General features: G+C 41.6%; 1 protein-coding gene across 2 annotated transcripts in view; it reads right to left on the bottom strand.

Moving 5' to 3' along the window:
- Positions 1-18,863, bottom strand: part of GRAMD2B (GRAM domain containing 2B) — a 50,839-nt gene that overhangs the window by 17,470 nt on the left and 14,506 nt on the right. The window lies entirely within an intron of this gene.

Here is an 18,863-nt window from a genome sequence, read left to right as displayed (position 1 = left end):
GACAATACAGCATATATTAAAGAACAAAATTGTAACATATATTTCTGTTGAGATCCTGAAAAAATCTTTGTCTACTGACTGAACAGTAGTATGCATCTGAGCTCCAGTACTGGAATTTCAGCAATGAAGAATGGAAAATTGAAATACTGCCATGGATATTTCAGCACTCATAAAATTTGTAGCTCTAGCTTCCGTTCTGAAGAGAATGTCTTGTTTGGGAAAAATGCATTCCATGTTCAGTACTCAAACTCAGATGACTAATAGAAATTAATTTGATTGGCAATCCAGGAGAAAAACATCTTGAATGATAGCACTTGGTGCTTAGCAGATTATTTGTGGCTCAATATTGCAAGAAGAAGATGGGCCCTATTTTATGTCTCACTTCCCTTCCCCCAAAAAACAGCTACATTCCCTCTTTTGTGAGAGTACACATGTAGAATATTCACAATAAAGGTCTCTCTTGAAGTACAAAATGCACCAATTTTATTTTACAAAAGCAGCAATGCCACGACAATGCATTGTCATTTCACAGCATGTGCCACTACTTCAGAAATGTGTGGTATGGACCCAGAATCTGAAGGCTAAGCAAAGTGCCAATAGAATCTCCCCCTGACTTCCCTTTCCATAATTTTCCAACAAAATGACAATCCAGTAAACGTAGAGAAAAACAGCTGTTATTAATAATAATAGGGTTTGAAGGATGATGACATTTTAAAATGACAGAACAAATACATACACACACTTGCCTGCAGAAACCTGAAGCCTGAGAAAAAACTGTAGGATTCTCTTAGCATTAAAGAGAAAAGCCAAACCATGTTGCTCACTAATTTAAGGCCTGGTTGGAATGACTCCATTTACAGAAGTTTTCCATTATAATGTTTAATTTGTGCAATTTTACAGCAATACTACAGCCATGATGTGACACTTACTATGAACAGGTTTTTTTTCTTACTAAGACAAAAGTTTTGCTAACAGAGGTTCTCAAACTAATTTAATCTTCTTTTAGGAAGGGCACAAAAAGATCTTTTACTTTTATTACACTCTGATGAGTAAGATCAGAAGATATGCCTCACAACACCTTAATTGAGCTCTAATGAGGTGTTATCCTACCTCACAGCTAAACTAGAGCTTCGGTCACAGGACAAATGCCAGGATTCTCAAGGCATCTTATATTTACATAGAGCAGCTATTTCCATAACTAAGCCTCCTTCAGCACTCTTAGCACTCCCCACCAGAGTTGCACTGAATTCCTACTCCCTAAGTTACATTTTATTAGTGCTGTAATCGTTTCAATTATACATAAAGCAAATAAAGAAAAAACCCAATTATTTCCTCATAACTTCACTCTTGGATCAGCACAGTCTTAACCACACATCATCAGCTTTTATTTTCAGTCAACATAAATGACAATTAAATAGGCAATTCGTGAGATTCAAATGGAACCAAACCTGCCTGAAAAACCCAAAGACAGACAAACAGACTACCAACTCAAGGTACTCCCTGCAAACATAGGTGAGTTTGTACTCCAAAAGTCTGCAAATCCTGAAAATGTTTTATTCGCAGTCTTGCTGTATTTCTGTTACCCAAATCCTTGGGCTCCCAGAGTGGCCAGAGAATACCAGAAATGAGTTGGATGGGGAACAGAGTGAGGCAAAATTGCCAGGATCAAAAAGAGCAGCTTATCATGGAAACTCCCAAGTGAACAGGACTATGTAACAGCATTGTTTTTAAGATCAGTTGCATGAGCCTGAAGCCTGACTGATGTTGATCACTGCCTTGGTCAGTCTGCTATTTTCACATGGCAATGCTACCAACTGATCAAGGAGGCCTGTCTCACACCTCTATAGTACAAATACCTTTTAAAAATACCTATAACACAGGTTCTACAGGTTCTGCTGCTCACTAACACCTGTCAGCATGGTTAGATGCTTTGCTGCTGCCTTTTTTACTTACAATTCATGCTCCCTTTCCCTCATCCATTCTTTCTGTCTTCCCTACTAACTTCTACTACTCCTGAATCCTAGTGTCTGAACCCATTCCATCTAGCTGCTTTCAGATGGCAGAGAGCTCAGGCATCCCAATATGCTAATTCTGCTGACAGCTGTGTGTGGGAGCACCGAGTTGATTGTGCCAGCCTGCTCACCTCTCCAGGATGCCTTCTGCAGCCGAGGACAGCAGCACAGCTGTGAGGAGACTCACCCATGTAACACATGACACTGACAGTAACAACAGGGTGTATTCCAACTAGCTGATAGTTTCACATATCCTTCACCCCACCTCCCTATGCCTCCTCCACATAATGAAAAAACTACAGATGGATTTCTCCTTATATTTCTGATAATTATACCTCCACATAGCAAATAAGTTACTAGTAGGTGCTTTCTATGTATCTGAAGAACCTTCCCTTCCCTTCCCTTCCCTTCCCTTCCCTTCCCTTCCCTTCCCTTCCCTTCCCTTCCCTTCCCTTCCCTTCCCTTCCCTTCCCTTCCCTTCCCTTCCCTTCCCTTCCCTTCCCTTCCCTTCCCTTCCCTTCCCTCCCTTCCCTTCCCTTCCCTTCCCTGAAACTTCCCTTCCCTTCCCTTCCCTGAAACTTCCCTTCCCTTCCCTTCCCTGAAACTTCCCTTCCCTTCCCTTCCCTTCCCTTCCCTTCCCTTCCCTTCCCTTCCCTTCCCTTCCCTTCCCTTCCCTTCCCTTCCCTTCCCTTCCCTTCCCTTCCCTTCCCTTCCCTTCCCTTCCCTTCCCTTCCCTTCCCTTCCCTTCCCTTCCCTTCCCTTCCCTGAAACTTCCCTGAAACTTCCCTGAAACTTCCCTTCCCTGAAACTTCCCTGAAACTTCCCTGAAACTTCCCTTCCCTGAAACTTCCCTGAACCTTCCCTTCCCTGAAACTTCCCTGAAACTTCCCTGAAACTTCCCTTCCCTTCCCTGAAACTTCCCTTCCCTTCCCTGAAACTTCCCTGAAACTTCCCTGAAACTTCCCTGAAACTTCCCTTCCCTGAAACTTCCCTGAAACTTCCTTTCCCTGAAACTTCCCTTCCCTGAAACTGGCCTTCCCTGAACCTTCCCTTCCCTGAAACTTCCCTTCCCTGAAACTTCCTGAAACTTCCCTTCCCTGAAACTTCCCTGAAACTTCCCTTCCCTGAAACTTCCCTTCCCTTCCCTGAAACTTCCCTTCCCTGAAACTTCCCTTCCCTGAAACTTCCCGTAAACTAAAGTACTCCTCACATTTTCATAAGTGAATCAGTACTCATAAATGTTTTGTAAAAAGAGCACTGAAGTCAGGAACAACAACAACAACAACAACCTAGATTAAGGGCACTTTAAAATGAGTGATTCTCACTACAACTGTTGGGAGTAGATGTACACATAAGAACTGGGTTTGCAAATGTCAGGACAAAACGAAAGAGTATGTGACATTGGGACCATTGAAATGAAAATTTTATATATTTGATACTACCAACAACCGTATTAAAATAATAGCTAGAAGAAAATAAGTTGTCTTTATTTTCCAGATAAAGAACAGTTGTCATAGGGAGTATTTTCAAAGCCAAGTCCTGCACTTACAGTGGGGTCATACATTGCATCTAAACTAGTTAAAATAAATATTAGTTGTGTTTAAGAGAAAATGCTATGAAATACATAAACCAAGGCAGTGGATTAAGTTCCATTCTAATGTAGTTCAGAAACACATTATTTGTCAATAAATTTTAAAAGTCAGAGTAACTTCTCCTCTTCTATTCTCAATGTTTTCTAGGAAAACAAAACTTTGTGGCTGACATGTATCAAGTTTCTTGTATTGCATAAAATTCTCCCAATGTCAAACTTTCTTGTTTTACACTAACCTTCACCAGGACCTGAAAAATTCAGACTTCCTGTGAAACTTACATGGTACCACACTAATGGGAATTTTTCAAGAGAAAAATCTACATCCATCTAAAATAACAACTTCAAATATAGTTTGAATAAAAAGCACTGATAAAAAAAATATGTGTGAGAGAAATGGTAATAGGCCACAGTTTGGAAGTTGAACCTCAAGGAGCAACTGAAGTCTTTGACAAACCCAGAACTGAGCCAGACACAAACACTTCTCAGGTGTACCCAAGAGAGACCAAAACTCCAGAACTATATGGTGGTTACTGTCCTCAATTCCCTGCAACCACACAAATCCTTCTACAAAGCTTCCTCAGGACACCCACACTACTTGGTCTTCCTGATTACTGCTCTAGAAGTCCAGAAGCCACAATAAGCTGTGACAAACCAGCCCCCCAGTCCACAAATTGAAGATCAGTTACGTAGCAGGAAAAAAGACCTGTTGAATAATCAGAGATGTTAGTACATCTACAGTTGTTTGCAAAACTGGAGTCAAAGCATGTTTCCCAAGGGTTTAATGTGACTCAGCATTGGTGCAATGCTCCTTCTATGGATGGAGCTTGCATATAAGATCATCATGTTACCTTAGAAGCCCTGTTGGTCCAGTTTCACTTGTACTATACAAAAAATTATTAAGTTTGGAACAGCACTTAGACTCCTGTATTACTGCAAATGATCAAAGTACTTGGGAAATAATTTCTCCCCAAATGTCCACAACCACGCTTGGCACAACCCATGAGAAAATATCCATCACAAATACAATGATATTTTGATCTTTTGGTTCTGTTGGATTTATTGGGTAGCTGTTGGCAGACTGACAGGATTTGACAAAGGAATCAAAGTAGTGTGAACAGTTCCAGTGCTGAGAGATAGTTTTATTTAAGCTATTCTTGCTCCCTTACATGAGTCTATGCAGGTAAAGGACTTGGTTACTTTTACAGAAACTTACAGAAACTTAAAAGTCAAAGGGAGAGACTCCAAACATTTAAGGATCCCAAACAAAGATGACAGACTTTGACAGGTTTTTAAAAGCAGAGAAGATGGAGCAGGATGAAGAGATCTATCTAGGCATTATTCAAAAGACATACCAGCAACACGCTTCAAGCAGAGATGACTACAAGAGGGTAAGATGGAATGTACCAATGCTTGGAAGCTCAGCATGCTGCAGGTAACAGGTCTCTTACTAAACACTTGCTTTCCTTGATCTATCATGTGCTAGAGGAGCAGCCATCTCAAACTACTTTTTGCTAGGACTAAAGTATTAAAGTTTTCTTTCAGAAGACATGTCCTGTTCTGCTAGGTATCCTTTCTATGCCACAGCAGTCTGAACAAACCTTTTTTGCATGTGTAATCAGATTCTGGAGTGCTTTATCTGATGAGCCTGCATTCATACTGTACACAGTTCAATTACTTCACACCTGGACTGAAGAAAATACCTTTTCACTGTAAACTCTCCTGCTGTCCTCTTCACAAGGATTAGAATGGTCTCCATACTAGAAAAACTAACACATCTCCCAGAAACAATTTCTCAAAATAATGTTGTGATTTAATCTACTTTGAAGACCACATACCATCCTTACAATGCAAATGGACAGCCAAACATTGACTACTAAGAATCCAAAACTATCAAAACAGGCAGAAAATGAACTACAGCTACTCTAATCACAAAGAGCCAGAAAGCTGCTTAACAACTGCTGTAATAGATGTCAGATTGAAAAAATGTATCCATTTGGTATTTGTATAATTCCAAGTACACATCTTGTACTTAAGGCTGAAATCTGAAGGAAATAAAGCAGCTGATTCTGAAGTGCAGGATTTTGTATGTCTTTTGTACAGTTAATCTACAGCCAGCAGATGTATTTATATCAGAGAGCAGCAAAGCATTAATCACGGTATGGGGATGTGAAACCCTGCATGACATAGAAGGTCAGTTTGTTAATATGAATAGGTATGAACCAGACTGAGATTTAACTTCCTCAGGTTGTTCAAGGAGCAGGCTAATTCCCTTCTCATGAGATCAGAGCCAAACGCGGCATAATGGAGGCAGAGTTACACAGCTGCACATTAACTGTGTAAAACATGCATATGGATGGGCACACTGGCACATATATGACATGCTTCTCTAGGCATTTCTAGGTTTAAACACACCTGTAGGTACAGCTGGAATCTTGATGTCAGATGGCATCAAAAGAGAAATGAAACCAATTGTTTAGGACTTTCCCAAAACCTGAAACTAATTTTATGTATCAAGCTAATTAATTGCAGAAATGCTTACTGTGTTCTATTCCACATCTATCTCTTGGAACACAATTACTCACCTATGAATAGTTCCCATCTGTTTGTGTTGCAATGTCTTTATTAAAAACACAAATGAAATTTTGGAGTTAATACTGAACAGAAACACATCCAACACTGCTGAGGACAGAGAAAGCCAGGTTTTTCTCCCCAACTGAATAGACATTTCACATAATGACTAGATCAAGTTTCACACTGCCTTACTACTCGGACATCAGCAAGATCACTGTGACACTGCAGACGTCATTAGCAAGTATGTAAATTCTCTGCTCTAAATACCATCTATTATTAACTGTCTGTATTCCCTGTCTAATCAAAACTAGACTGCTATCAAGTTCCATAGAAAAAAAACCACAGAAGAATTCCCTGTGCTCTGAAACAAGAGACACTATAACAAGATATTTTACTAAGTTAACACTAGAACAGGATCACAAGCCATTTAGCTCTCTTGTCTTCTCAAGAGTTTCCGTTTCATATATCCACTTCAAAAAGCAAAAGCCCTCTCGTGTATCTTCACACAACTCCACAAGATTCCCATCACGCAGTTTCCATGGGAGTTTTCAGTAGGATGACCAACAACTATTTATTTGAACATAGGCATAGTCAATTCTAGCACACAACAGAAATCTTTGACAGACAGTTCTGGGGAGAAAAAAAAAAGAAAATTACGTAAAATACCCTCATTCACCTCTACTTTGGATAGAAGCATGTGTTTTTCTCAATCTTCAACCTGCTTGCATCCTTTAGGAGAAAATGTTATCGTATCTCCTAGTTCTAGCCTACCTAATCTAACCCAAAGCAAGACAAAAATAGAATCACAATTCATACTGAAAAGGAATCGTACAGTCTTAACTCATGTTTTTCCCTTTAGCTTACAGAGGTGACAGGAGAAAAGGAAAAGAAAAATTTCCTGATTTATTACTTGCTCAGGGTGCAAAAAAGAGAGAAAATACATTTAAGTTCCAGGTCTACCAGTTGTTCAATACCCAATTCAATTAAAAAGATAAATACTGCATCTATATACAATTTGCCTGTTGAATACCACCACATAAGCATTTATCAATCAGAGCTGCTCCTTAACTCAGGCAGAAACAACACATATCTATCTGAAAAAATAAAAGCATCTTTACAAGCGAGGCTTGATCACCACAGAATAAGCATAAAGGTTTATCTTCATTTCCTGAAGCTGCACCACTGGTTTCTGGAAGAAGAACTCCAGAGAAACATGCCTCAACATATTGCAAGACTTGGATGCCAGTTTTTCAGCATTAATTGTGCTTTTGAAAAAAACTAAGTAGTTACATCAGACTCATATACTTCACAAAACAAAACAAAAACTCCCAAAACTGTAAAAAATCCCAAAAAACAAAATGAAAAAAAAACAAAAAACCAGGCACCTGCAATTATATTAATAACCATTATTCAGAATGCAGTTAGAGATGAAAGCAGAGGTCTGGGAACAATCTTATCAACACTTTTATTCCCTTCTCTGCTGCTAAAAAGTGAAGCTGCCACAAAACCCTTGACCAGCAGTTTCTGTTCTATGATACGTTTAGAAATAATGACTCACTATGCTGCATAAAAAGTGATTTAATCAATGTACATGAGAAAAAAAGAATTTTGATTCTTCAGACAGGTTATACAAAGAGACGGAGGGCTGGATTTTCTCATAAAGCAGTGTCTTTGAAAACTGGCATTGATACCAAAATCATTGATAAGATTTCCCTGCTCAAAGTGTGTTAGATTCTGCTCCTACATATCTTATTTATATTTATGTGATGCTCCCTAGCAAGAATAGTGCACTGTTGCAATCCAATACCAGGGGTAGAAGGAATGCTTTAACTCTTTCTAGGTCCCTATCTCATTGGCAGGAAAGCCATAAGGGTCTCTTTCCTCCCTGATCTCTCCTGTTACCCTAACTCCGTGTCCACATCCTATTGGCTTCTTTCCAAATCCCCTCCCTGACCTTTTCCCTAGAAAAGCCCGTTAGCTGAGACCCTAACCCTCTTTGTTCCCTGGAGTCATCATGCAATAAACGAGAACCCTGAGAAAGACAAAGAGGCTCTTTTGGATTCCTTCGTTTATCTAATGTAGCAAACTCTAGCTCCCTCAGAGTAAGTAGCTAGGAGGGAGTTACAGTGTGTTACAGTGGGCGACCAACGTGCGTGGCTTCTTTTAATTACGAGCCCACAGGTAGCTGAATCCCAATTTTAGTGATTTATTAGCTCGTTGGTTTGTTCAACTACCCCCCGTGCTTGGCTAGCTGGTTTTACACTGCTCCCAGGCAGGGAGGAAGACGGCCGATAACTCCACTCTAAGTCCAGGAGGGAGCCAGCTGAAGAAGATAAACACTTCACAAATCACACAAGAAACCCAGGTCCGTCAGGACAGGTAAAGTCTACTCCCTTGCGGGAGGCGGGGATCCCAGAGGGCAGGAGTTTCCCCAGGCGGAGACGGTGGCGGCGCGGCAGCAGGGCGGGTTTTAGGGCCCGGAGCTACCGCGGGAGCTGCGGCACCTCCGGCGGCAGTGGCTCGGCGGAGCGGGCCCCGCCGGGACAAGCGGGATCGCTGCATTAACCCCGTTCGAACCAGTGCCGCAGGCGGCTCCGGCGCTGCGCAGCTCTTGGGGGCTCCCCAGAACCCCGCTTGAGGCGGTGGGGGTTCCACGGAGCTGGCATGGCCGGCTGAACGTGGGCCACGTGTTCAGGGTTTCATCCCGACCGTGGAGAGCCTGCACTCCCTTTTCTGGTGGGATTTTTAAATTCGAGTCAGAAAAGAGTCGTTTTTCTTTGTGTGATTTTTCCGTGAAGGTATAGGATATTGTGCTAATTGTTCTGATAACATCAAAATGGGCTCACATTTATCGGGACAACAAAAGAGTATTATTTCTCAGCTTAAAGAACTGATAAATGCAGAGGATGTAGCAATTAGAAGGAAAACAATAGAACAATCTGTATCTTGGCTTTCTAAAGAAATTCCAGATTTTGAAACACAAGATATGAATTCGGTTTTATTTTGGTATGATATAGGGAATTTATTGACTTCTAAAATAGAAAAAGGTAATTCTGCTACAGCTTTGTTCCTCCCTATATTTTTAAATATTCACAAACAATTATTACAATTAGAAAATAAAGGACGGCCACAGATAAAAGCTTTGAAATCCCCTCCATCTTCTCCAAATTCCTCTGTCCCTGAAAAGGATCCAAACTTTGTAAATTCTGAGCAGTCAATAAATCTTCTTTATACCCATCTCTTTCGAATTTACCTCAAAGGAACTCTGATGATACTCCGAAAAGTAATTTTTCTTTGTCTCACAGTGATGGGGACCACATGATCCATGGTGTCAGGCATGCTCCAGCTTCTTCATCCCATAACCCTTTCTTCTCCATTCCCTTTCCCACCCCCTTCCCTATCCCCTATCCTAATCTTACACCTATAGCTTCCCTAGGTACCTCTTCCTGTCCACAAATAACAATCCTCCTAGCTACAGCGGGGCCCTGGGGGAGTGGGACAGCCCACCGGCTGAAGGAGGAGGAAGGGAAGGCTTAGCTGACAGTGGCAGGGGAACACAGGCTGTACCTAGCTCTGCAGTCCAGAACTTAGAAGGAGATAATATACCATCAGCTGCTCCTGTAATCTATGTCGGTAGAAGAAATGGAAAGAGGGAGTATAACCCTCTCTCATATCAAGATAAAAACGAAATTTGTAAAATGCAAAGGGAATTTGGTAGAAGCAGTGAGATTTTTGAGGGTATGCTGAGAGTGACTTTCACTTCCAATGAGATGACAACTCATGATATAAAAGATATTTTCAGGTGTTCGCTAACTCCCTCAGAATATGATGTGTGGTTTAATATGTGGAAATGTTCTTTAGGGATTCTTTTAACAGAGCTTCACCAAAGCACTGACAATTCCAAGGATTTGGAAGATAATGAATTAACATTAGAGCATTTAAGACTTGGCATTGCCCTGAAAAACAAACTCGAGTATTATCCAAATTTGTTTTAGATAAAATTTGCAATATGGCTGGAAAAAGTTTTAATCAGTTACCAACAGTTGAGATAACTGGCAGTTATGTTAATATAAAACAATATGCTTCTGAGAATTTTTGCAGTTCGTAGATCGTCTGTGTGCACAAGTGGAAAGACAAGTGCAACCCAGGCTGAATTGATAAAAGAAATGGCACAAAGAAATGCCAATGAGGCCTGTCGCAGAGTTATTCTAAGTCTTCCTATGTACCCTGAACTAACTCTAGCACAAATGATAGAAGCCTGCGCCAGTAAAGCAGAATTGTTCAGAGTATCAGAAAGGAATCCAAGGCCAGCTCCATCCAAGCCTGCAGCAGATGAAATACCACGAGAAAGGAAGCAACCTGTGCCATCTGAACAGCTGCAGCATATCACCTGCTTCCAGTGTAAAAAGCAAGGACATTTCGCTAGGGAACGCCCTCTTAACCAGAAACAAAAGAAGTCCAACAAAAGAAAAAACTGAGTTTGGAGCACCTGCCTGCTCTTAACATCATAACGCACAAAGATATAAATACTGCAGGCACTACTGTGGCAAAAGCCTCTCTCTTAAAAACAAAGGGGGAGGATGGGATAAAAAGTGTGGGTATGCAAAATAATTTAAATGTCAAATCTTCTGTTAACCAGGTCTGGCAGCCTTGTGGTTGTGTCAGGCTGGAGACTACTAAAGGTTTTCATTTCAGGACTACTGATTGGACAATTATTACAGTGGATCTGTCAAGCAGCCTAGTAGATGAGACCATATGGCACATGGAAATGGAGAGTGAGTATTTTGTTGTTGGAGACACAGCACACACACCCTTAGAAATTGAAGTAGCTCCCATGGTTATGAAAGGAAAAGTATCCTGCCTCATAATATTAGCACGATGTCCTCAGCCACCATTCTACCTGGGCAAGGGGCAGATTTTAGCTCAGGCTATTCCCATTCCAGCAGAAGTCACAGCTGATGGGAAAGCACCTGAGGCCTACTGGGCAGAAGCGGTGGGTGAGGAAAAACCTTCTTTGGCATGCAACCTAACACATGGATCAGAGCACCTCCATGTGGAAGGGGTGCTTGACACAGGGGCAGATGTGACAACCACACCTGAAAGGATATGGCCTTCACACTGGGAACTGCAACCTGTGGCTGGGAAAATTCAAGGTATAGAAGGAATTAAATTGGCAAAAATATCAAAAACCATGGTACAAATCGAGGGATGGGAGATTGGCTAGTGTCCGTCCATTTGTAATAGATTACAAATGTCCCTTGTGGGGGAGGGACTCCATGTCACAGTGAGGAATTAAAATGATTATTCCAAAAACTCCATGGTATTTTAGAGTTGGCTACTGTGGAGCGCCCTGCCCAGAAACTAACATGGCTAAGTGACACCCCAATTTGGGTAGTACAGCAGCCAATGAAAAAGGAAAAGTTGAAGGCGCTTGAGAAACTTGTGGAGGAACAATTAGCAAAAAACCATACTGAGGAAACCACAAGCCCTTGGAATTCCCCCATCTTTGTAATAAAGAAACCGGGGAAGGACAAGTGGAGATTATTACATGACCTCAGAGAAATAAACAAAGTGATTCAGGACATGGGGTCTCCTCAACCTGGGATGGCATCCCCAACAATGTTACCCTGAGATTGGCAATTGGCTGTAATAGACATCAAAGACTGTTTTTTCCAAATCCCCCTACACCCTGAAGATGCCCTAAGGTTTGCTTTCTCAGTTCCCTCCATAAATTGAGAAGCACCAATGAAGTGGTACCACTGGAAAGTGCTGCCACAAGGCATGAAGTGCAGTCCTACCATCTGCCAGTGGTATGTAGCCTCATTGCTGTCCCCTGTGCGTGCACAAAGAAGGGAAGCCATAATATTACATTATATCAATGATGTGCTTGTGTGTGCTCCCAATAACTTGATACTCCAACACACACTTGACCTAGTGGTTAAAGTTTTAACCTCTGCTAGATTTCAACTGCAAGAAGACAAAGTTCAGAGGATGCCACCTTGGAAGTACCTGGGCTTGGAGATTACTGCACAGACGATTGTCCCACAGAAATTCGAAATTAATTATAATCCCAAAACCTTGGCAGATGTCCATTCCCTGTGTGGGTCTTTGAACTGGGTAAGGCCCTGATTAGGCCTCACTAATGAGGACCTAAAACCTCTCTTTAATTTATTGAAAGGAGAAAGAGAGCTGGTTTCTCCCAGGAAACTGACCCCAGAGGCAAAGATTGCAATTGAAAAGGTACAAAAAGCTTTGTCAGAGAGACAGGCTCACCGTTATCAACCTGAGCTGCCTTTCAAATTCATTGTTTTGGGAAAACTGCCACACCTGCATGGTCTAATATTCCAGTGGATCAAGGGGCAGAATGATTCACTCTTAATCATAGAGTGGGTCTTTCTCCCCCATCAAAGATCCAAGACCATCACTCAGCCACAAGAGCTGATGGCTCAGCTGATTCAGAAGGCAAGGATGAGGCTGCGTGAGCTGGCTGGTTGTGACTTTGCATGCATTTACCTGCCAGTCAAAGTTTCTGAGGAGGGAAGAAACTCTCCTGAAAGGATGACCAAAGAGATGTTTGAGCACTTGCTCCAGAGCAATGCCAGCCTCCAAATATCTCTAGACAGCTACAGTGGACAAATATCAGTCCAGGGCCCGGCTCATAAGTTGTTCAATGAGGAATTCCACCTTATTCCTCATGAGAAGAGGAGTCGGAGACCACTCAAAGTGCTCACAGTGTTCGCAGATGTGTCAGGGGTCTCTCATAAGTCGGTGATGACTTGGAGAAACCCACAGACTCACCATTGGGAAGCTGATGTGGAGTTTGTGGAGGGCTCGCCCCAAATAGCCCAGCTGGCTGCAGTTGTGAGAACCTTTGAGAAGTTCTCGGAGCCATTTAACTTGGTAACAGACTCAGCTTATGTTGCTGGAGTAGTGTCTAGAGCGGAGCAGGCAGTGCTCAAAGACATCGATAATGAGCATCTCTTTAGACTGCTCTCAAAGCTAATCTATTTGGTTTCACATAAAGAGCATCCCTTCTATGTGATGCATGTGAGGTCACACACCGATTTGCCAGGCGAGATTGCAGAAAGGAATCGTAAGGCAGACTCTCTTGCAGCTCCAGCTGAGAAAGCACGCCTACCTGACATCTTCCAACAGGCAAAGCTGAGCCACCAGCAATACCACCAGAATGCTCCAGGTCTGGTCTGTCAGTTCCAGCTAACACGGAGTCAGGCTCGAGCCATTGTGGCCACCTGTGTGAGCTGGCAGCTGCAGGCCATGCCATCGCTGGGTATGGGGGTTAATCCCCGAGGCCTTGGCAGCTGTGAAGTGATGCAGACAGACATCACACACATTCCTAGCTTTGGACGCCTCAAATATGTTCATGTAAGCATTGACACATATTCAGGTGCAGTTTATGCCTCTGCCCATGCAGGAGAAAGGGCTGCGCATGCCAAACAACACCTAGTACAAGACTTTTCAGTGTTGGGGATCCCTAGGGAAATTAAGGCCGATAATGGCCCAGCGTACACATCCAAGGAGTTCCTGGAATTTGTCCAGCAGTGGGGAGTGGAACATAAAACTGGCATCCCCCACTCCCCCATAGGCCACGCTGTGATTAAGCGTGCACACCAGACTCTCATACAGGTTCTAGCTAGACAGAGCAATTCTACTGTGTGGATGTCTCCACAGCAAAAGCTCTGCAACACCATGTTCACTATCAATTTCTTGAATTGCTCACTTGAAAATATGAGTCCTCCTGTGGTACGTCACTTTAACAGCAGTAAACAGTTCAAGTTGTCTCAGCATCCACCAGTTTTGATTAGGGACCCAGAAACGTGGGAAACCAAAGGTCCCTATGAGCTGGTAACCTGGGGAAGAGGTTGTGCGTGCATATCCACTCCCTCAGGCCCTTGGTGGATTCCCCAGAAGTGGGTCAAACCGTTTGTTCCAAAGAATCCAGCTCCAGCAGAAGGAGATGAGAAGCAAGTAACCATTGCTTCAAAAAGAAGATGCCACCAGAAGGAAGAGAAAAAAATCTTTATAAAGGACTACATTCTGGCAGACAGAGACTCAAAACATGTTTTAAAATGTTTGTTTTTCCTTTTAGAGGAAAAACCTACCCTCCACTCAACCCTGTGATGAACCCTTTCCAAGTTGTCTTCTTGCTAACACTGAACAGTTTGGCAGTGGTGTGGATCGTCCCTCAGCCACGTCAAAACATCTGGGTGACCCTGGCACGAACGCTCCAACAGGAAAACATATGTCTGTCCACTGCAACAGCAAAAGATCCTATGTCCACCTGCCTGGTAGGAGTCCCATTGAAGGCTGAGGAATGTTCAGGCAGCTTTGATTTACAAATGTCCAATGAAGCGCCTGAGTCATTCACCATTTCACCTAGGCAGCCAGCAGAGATCAGAAGAAATCCTTTAAAGGTGCTGCTGCCAAATTTGCCCAAAGCAGCCGAGGAACCGAAAGAATTAGAGCTGTTGGGTTCCTACCCTGCACCATGTTGTATTCATTTTTGTATTGTCCCGAAACCTACTGACACCAACAGGTTCCATCTCATACGATAATTTCGTAGGGAATTCATGACAAGAAATTGGTGTAATATTCTAAACGAGACTTCAGCCAATGATCCAGCTTATTCAAATCCCAAAAGTCTCCCTAAGGGATTGTTTTTAATTTGTGGGGATCGGGCATGGACAGGGATTCCTTCTCAGCTTCTAGGAGGGCCATGTACCATAGAGAGGTTGTTCTTGTTAGTACCCAACGAAACTTTAATTAGTGATTGGACTCACAAAAACAAATCAGCTGACAAAATACAAAAGAGGAGCGTTGACAATTTGGACCCAACTTGTAATGCAGAAATTTTCCATTGGGCCAAATCAAAAAGAATAGCTGTGTCTGTGTTCCTTCTGTGGGTCACAGCAGCTAAAGCTCTGGGTGAATTAGGTCACCTAGAGTGTTGGGTTGTTAAACAGGCAAACTTAACCTCAACTGCCATAAGCTCCCTCCTAGAGGATGAGGAAATTACCAGGCAGGCCACACTCCAAAATCGTGCTGCTATATATTTTCTTCTGCTAGTGCATGGACACGAATTCCAGGAATTTGAAGGACTTTGCTGTATGAATTTGACCTCAAAAGCTCCCAATGTCCACACTGTCCTTCAAAATATGAACAACCTAATCGGACAAGTGAAGCAAGAATCAGAAGATTGGTTAAATGAACTGTTCAGAGGCTGGGGGTTCTCTGGGTGGTGGACCTCTATATTCTGTTATTCTTTGTTATTCTTTTCCTTGTAATAATGGCATTCGGGATCCTACGACATTTAATTTTCAAGGCCATTAATGGTATCATTCCTTCTACCTCTGTAGTCAATCACATAGAAATGAAAAACATAAAACAATCTAATTCTCCCGCCAATTACCAATGGTGGGCAAAATCATAATTCAAATCAAAATAGAATATCCTTCCCTCACTTAAAAACAAAAAAACGGGGAGATGTTGTAATCCAATACCAGGGGTAGAAGGAATGCTTTAACTCTTTCTAGGTCCCTATCTCATTGGCAGGAAAGCCATAAGGGCCTCTTTCCTCCCTTATCTCTCCTGTTACCCTAACTCCGTGTCCACATCCTATTGGCTTCTTTCCAAATCCCCTCCCTGACCTTTTCCCTAGAAAAGTCCATTAGCTGAGACCCTAACCCTCTTTGTTCCCTGGAGTCATCATGCAATAAACGAGAACCCTGAGAATGACAAAGAGCCTCTTTTGGATTCCTTCGTTTATCTAATGGAGCAAACTCTAGCTCCCTCAGAGTAAGTAGCTAGGAGGGAGTTACAGTGTGTTACAGTGCACAACAAATCCAAATGAAAAATGAGATGAAAACGAGCTTCTCATTGCATATATCTACTGTGCTGTATCATGCCTTCTTTGTTTAAAATGCAACACTAATCAAGGAGAAAAAATTCTAAGTTTCAAGGAATACTCAAGTGCATTTTTGACGTTTCATCATGCATTTCACCAAGGACAGAAGTGAACCGTTTACCAAGGATCTGACAGTGCTGAGCTTCCCATTATTATCTTTTCAACCTATGACTACTCTTACAGACCCGCTCATGTGTTCATGGAAAAGACCAGAACAATGTGGATAATTGAATACAAAAGCTACTATTTCACACTAGGAAATACTAGCTCCCAACAATGGGTCTAACTAACACGAGCCACAACAGTGCCTTTGACTGTAACACTGAATATAAGGAACCATTTTCCTTCCAGAGTCTTGGAAAAAGGTAACCTTATTAGAATCAGATGTGCCACATGGTAGCCAGACACCTGCTAAGGGCAACTGGATTTTCTATTTTCACCATTTCTTTTCTATTTTTCTATGTAACCATGAGACTGAGTCTGAATGCTCTCAAAGTCCACTTCTTCAGTCTGAGCCTTTCCACTGGCCACAAGCTGTACTCCACAGCAAAACACACTCTCCCTTGTGCTGGCCAGAGCACATTTACATGTATTTTAAAATTTCTCAAAACAATATAGAAATATATATAATTCTGTTATTTACTGGACTTTTTGTAATACAAAGTTCCTTCTTGTCGAGAAAAAAGCTGAACAAATCTGAACAGCTCTTCTTGAACTAGTATAGCATGGGTGGCAGCTACAAAAGCACATCAAGAGCCTTCTGCCTAGGTGGTCTTTCACAGACAGACTGAAACTATAGCTAGAGGGCTAAACTGAGGCATGTGTACAACATGCCAGGGCATGGCTGGATTTATGGGGGAGGTACAGAACTGCTGGCTCACAGTCAGATAACTAGGTTTCCCTCTTCTCTCCACAGAAGGTGAAGGCTTCAGGTCTGCCTCTATGTTCCCTGTTCTGTTGAAATTGTCTGCTGCCTATCTGCAGCCTACATATTATTTCCTGCCACTCTTTCTGGAGCTTGTTAATGTCCCTAACCTTAGTGTGCTATTTTTCAAGGACAGAGGCAAAGACAGTCAGTGCCAGGTAGAAGTTTAGTTAAAGTAGCACAGGTCTGAGAAGATTCACTGGAAAGGATATATGCGGACATGGCAACAGCTATGTACAGAGCATAAAAATAATTCATCTCAGCAGTGGCCTCATTAGATAAGCACATAATTTCTAACCATATGACTGTAACACTTATGGAGACTGAAGTAAGAAGACAATATTGTGATGGGATGTTTATGCATCACCTCTCAAATACCAACAATAAATTCTGCTGCCCAAAGCTGCAGTTATTATGTTGCCTAACAAGCATTTCTCACAGATTCCATTTAACTAGTAAATACATTAGCCACATGAGGCACCTGGATGGAAATAAAAAAAAAACTCTTCAATCCATACCATGCATTTGCACATGGAAAGAATATTTTTAAAAGCTGCTTTTATAACTTAAGCATGTACATAAAGTGAACAAAGTAGGAATGGCAGAGAAAAAAAAGGGAAAAAACAGAAGTGATAAAAAAACGCCATCATGATGGTTCAAACCTAGACTGGAACATTCCTATCATGCCATAAATTTAAATATTTCATTTGCAAGCCTCTCCTTCTTTAGAGATCATGTGTTACTACTTTTGCTATAAAACTGAAGAAGAACAAGGGAACAATTAAAAAATATGATACTTAGTATATGTTAGTATCTTTGTTCCCTCAAAGTACATACTTGCATCTTTTCCCCTTTGGAAAAAAAAGACCTCAAAAAAACCCCACAGTAGAAGTTTGACTACTGGAAAGGAGTTAACCTAGATCAAAGTAGAAATAAAACTTTAAGTCAGTAATAAATAACTTCCCCTTTCTTCTCTGCATTTTGTGTTTTTCTTAAGTAAGAGACTTTTAAAAAGTTAGTGAATTTTGATTAAGCACAAGTCAGTCAACTAATTTTGTTTTAATTTATAAACTGATAAACAGTTATTAAGAAACATCTGTTACGGTAGAATAATATGCCAGACAAAAAAGCCATAAAAATCACATTCTCCCCACCCAGAAGTACCCAACTTGCTTGCAAGCATTTTCCACTATTTGCAGTAGCATATTTTCCTCAGTACTGCAATGCATTTTCACTAAAAAAAAATGTAAAACCTTCCACATATTTCAGACTCTGAAGTCTCAGTCTCTTCAATTCTGCAGTTGCACCTGGTAATTGGACATTACTTGATTCTGTAAACCGTAAGGGGACAGAATGTGCCACTTAATGTTAGCAGAATCTTGCCATATTGTAACCCATCACATCACATTTATACACCCAGACTGAATCATCCCAGGACAAATATTACCAGTGGCACCAGAAAGTGCTACATGGACTTCGTCAGAAGCAAGCATGGGTAAAAGCAGAGGGATGCTGACAAGGCATATGAACTGCTTGTTATTACTCCTCTGCCATTTCTCCTTAATGTGCCACACTCTTATTTTTAATGCTCAAACATCTGTTCTACCAACTGTCCCTGAAGCTGGCCTGACAGCTTCTATAGGAGGTCAAGTGCCACCACAAATAAAAAACACCCCACTTTAAAAAGTGAAAAAAAAAATAAAAAAAAAATTCTCTGAATACAATGTAAGAGTTAACTACTTTTTGGTCTAAGGCCACATCAGGATATAATGGTTAAGGAACTCTACTTGGAAGGTTTTTCTGTCCACAAATTTTTTATTTGCTTGGAAGGAACTCCACATA

Source organism: Oenanthe melanoleuca, chromosome Z (assembly GCF_029582105.1).
Source record: "Oenanthe melanoleuca isolate GR-GAL-2019-014 chromosome Z, OMel1.0, whole genome shotgun sequence".
Lineage (NCBI taxonomy): Eukaryota > Metazoa > Chordata > Aves > Passeriformes > Muscicapidae > Oenanthe > Oenanthe melanoleuca.
Note: the sequence above shows the minus strand (reverse complement) of the source record. Positions and strands in the feature narration are given on the sequence as shown.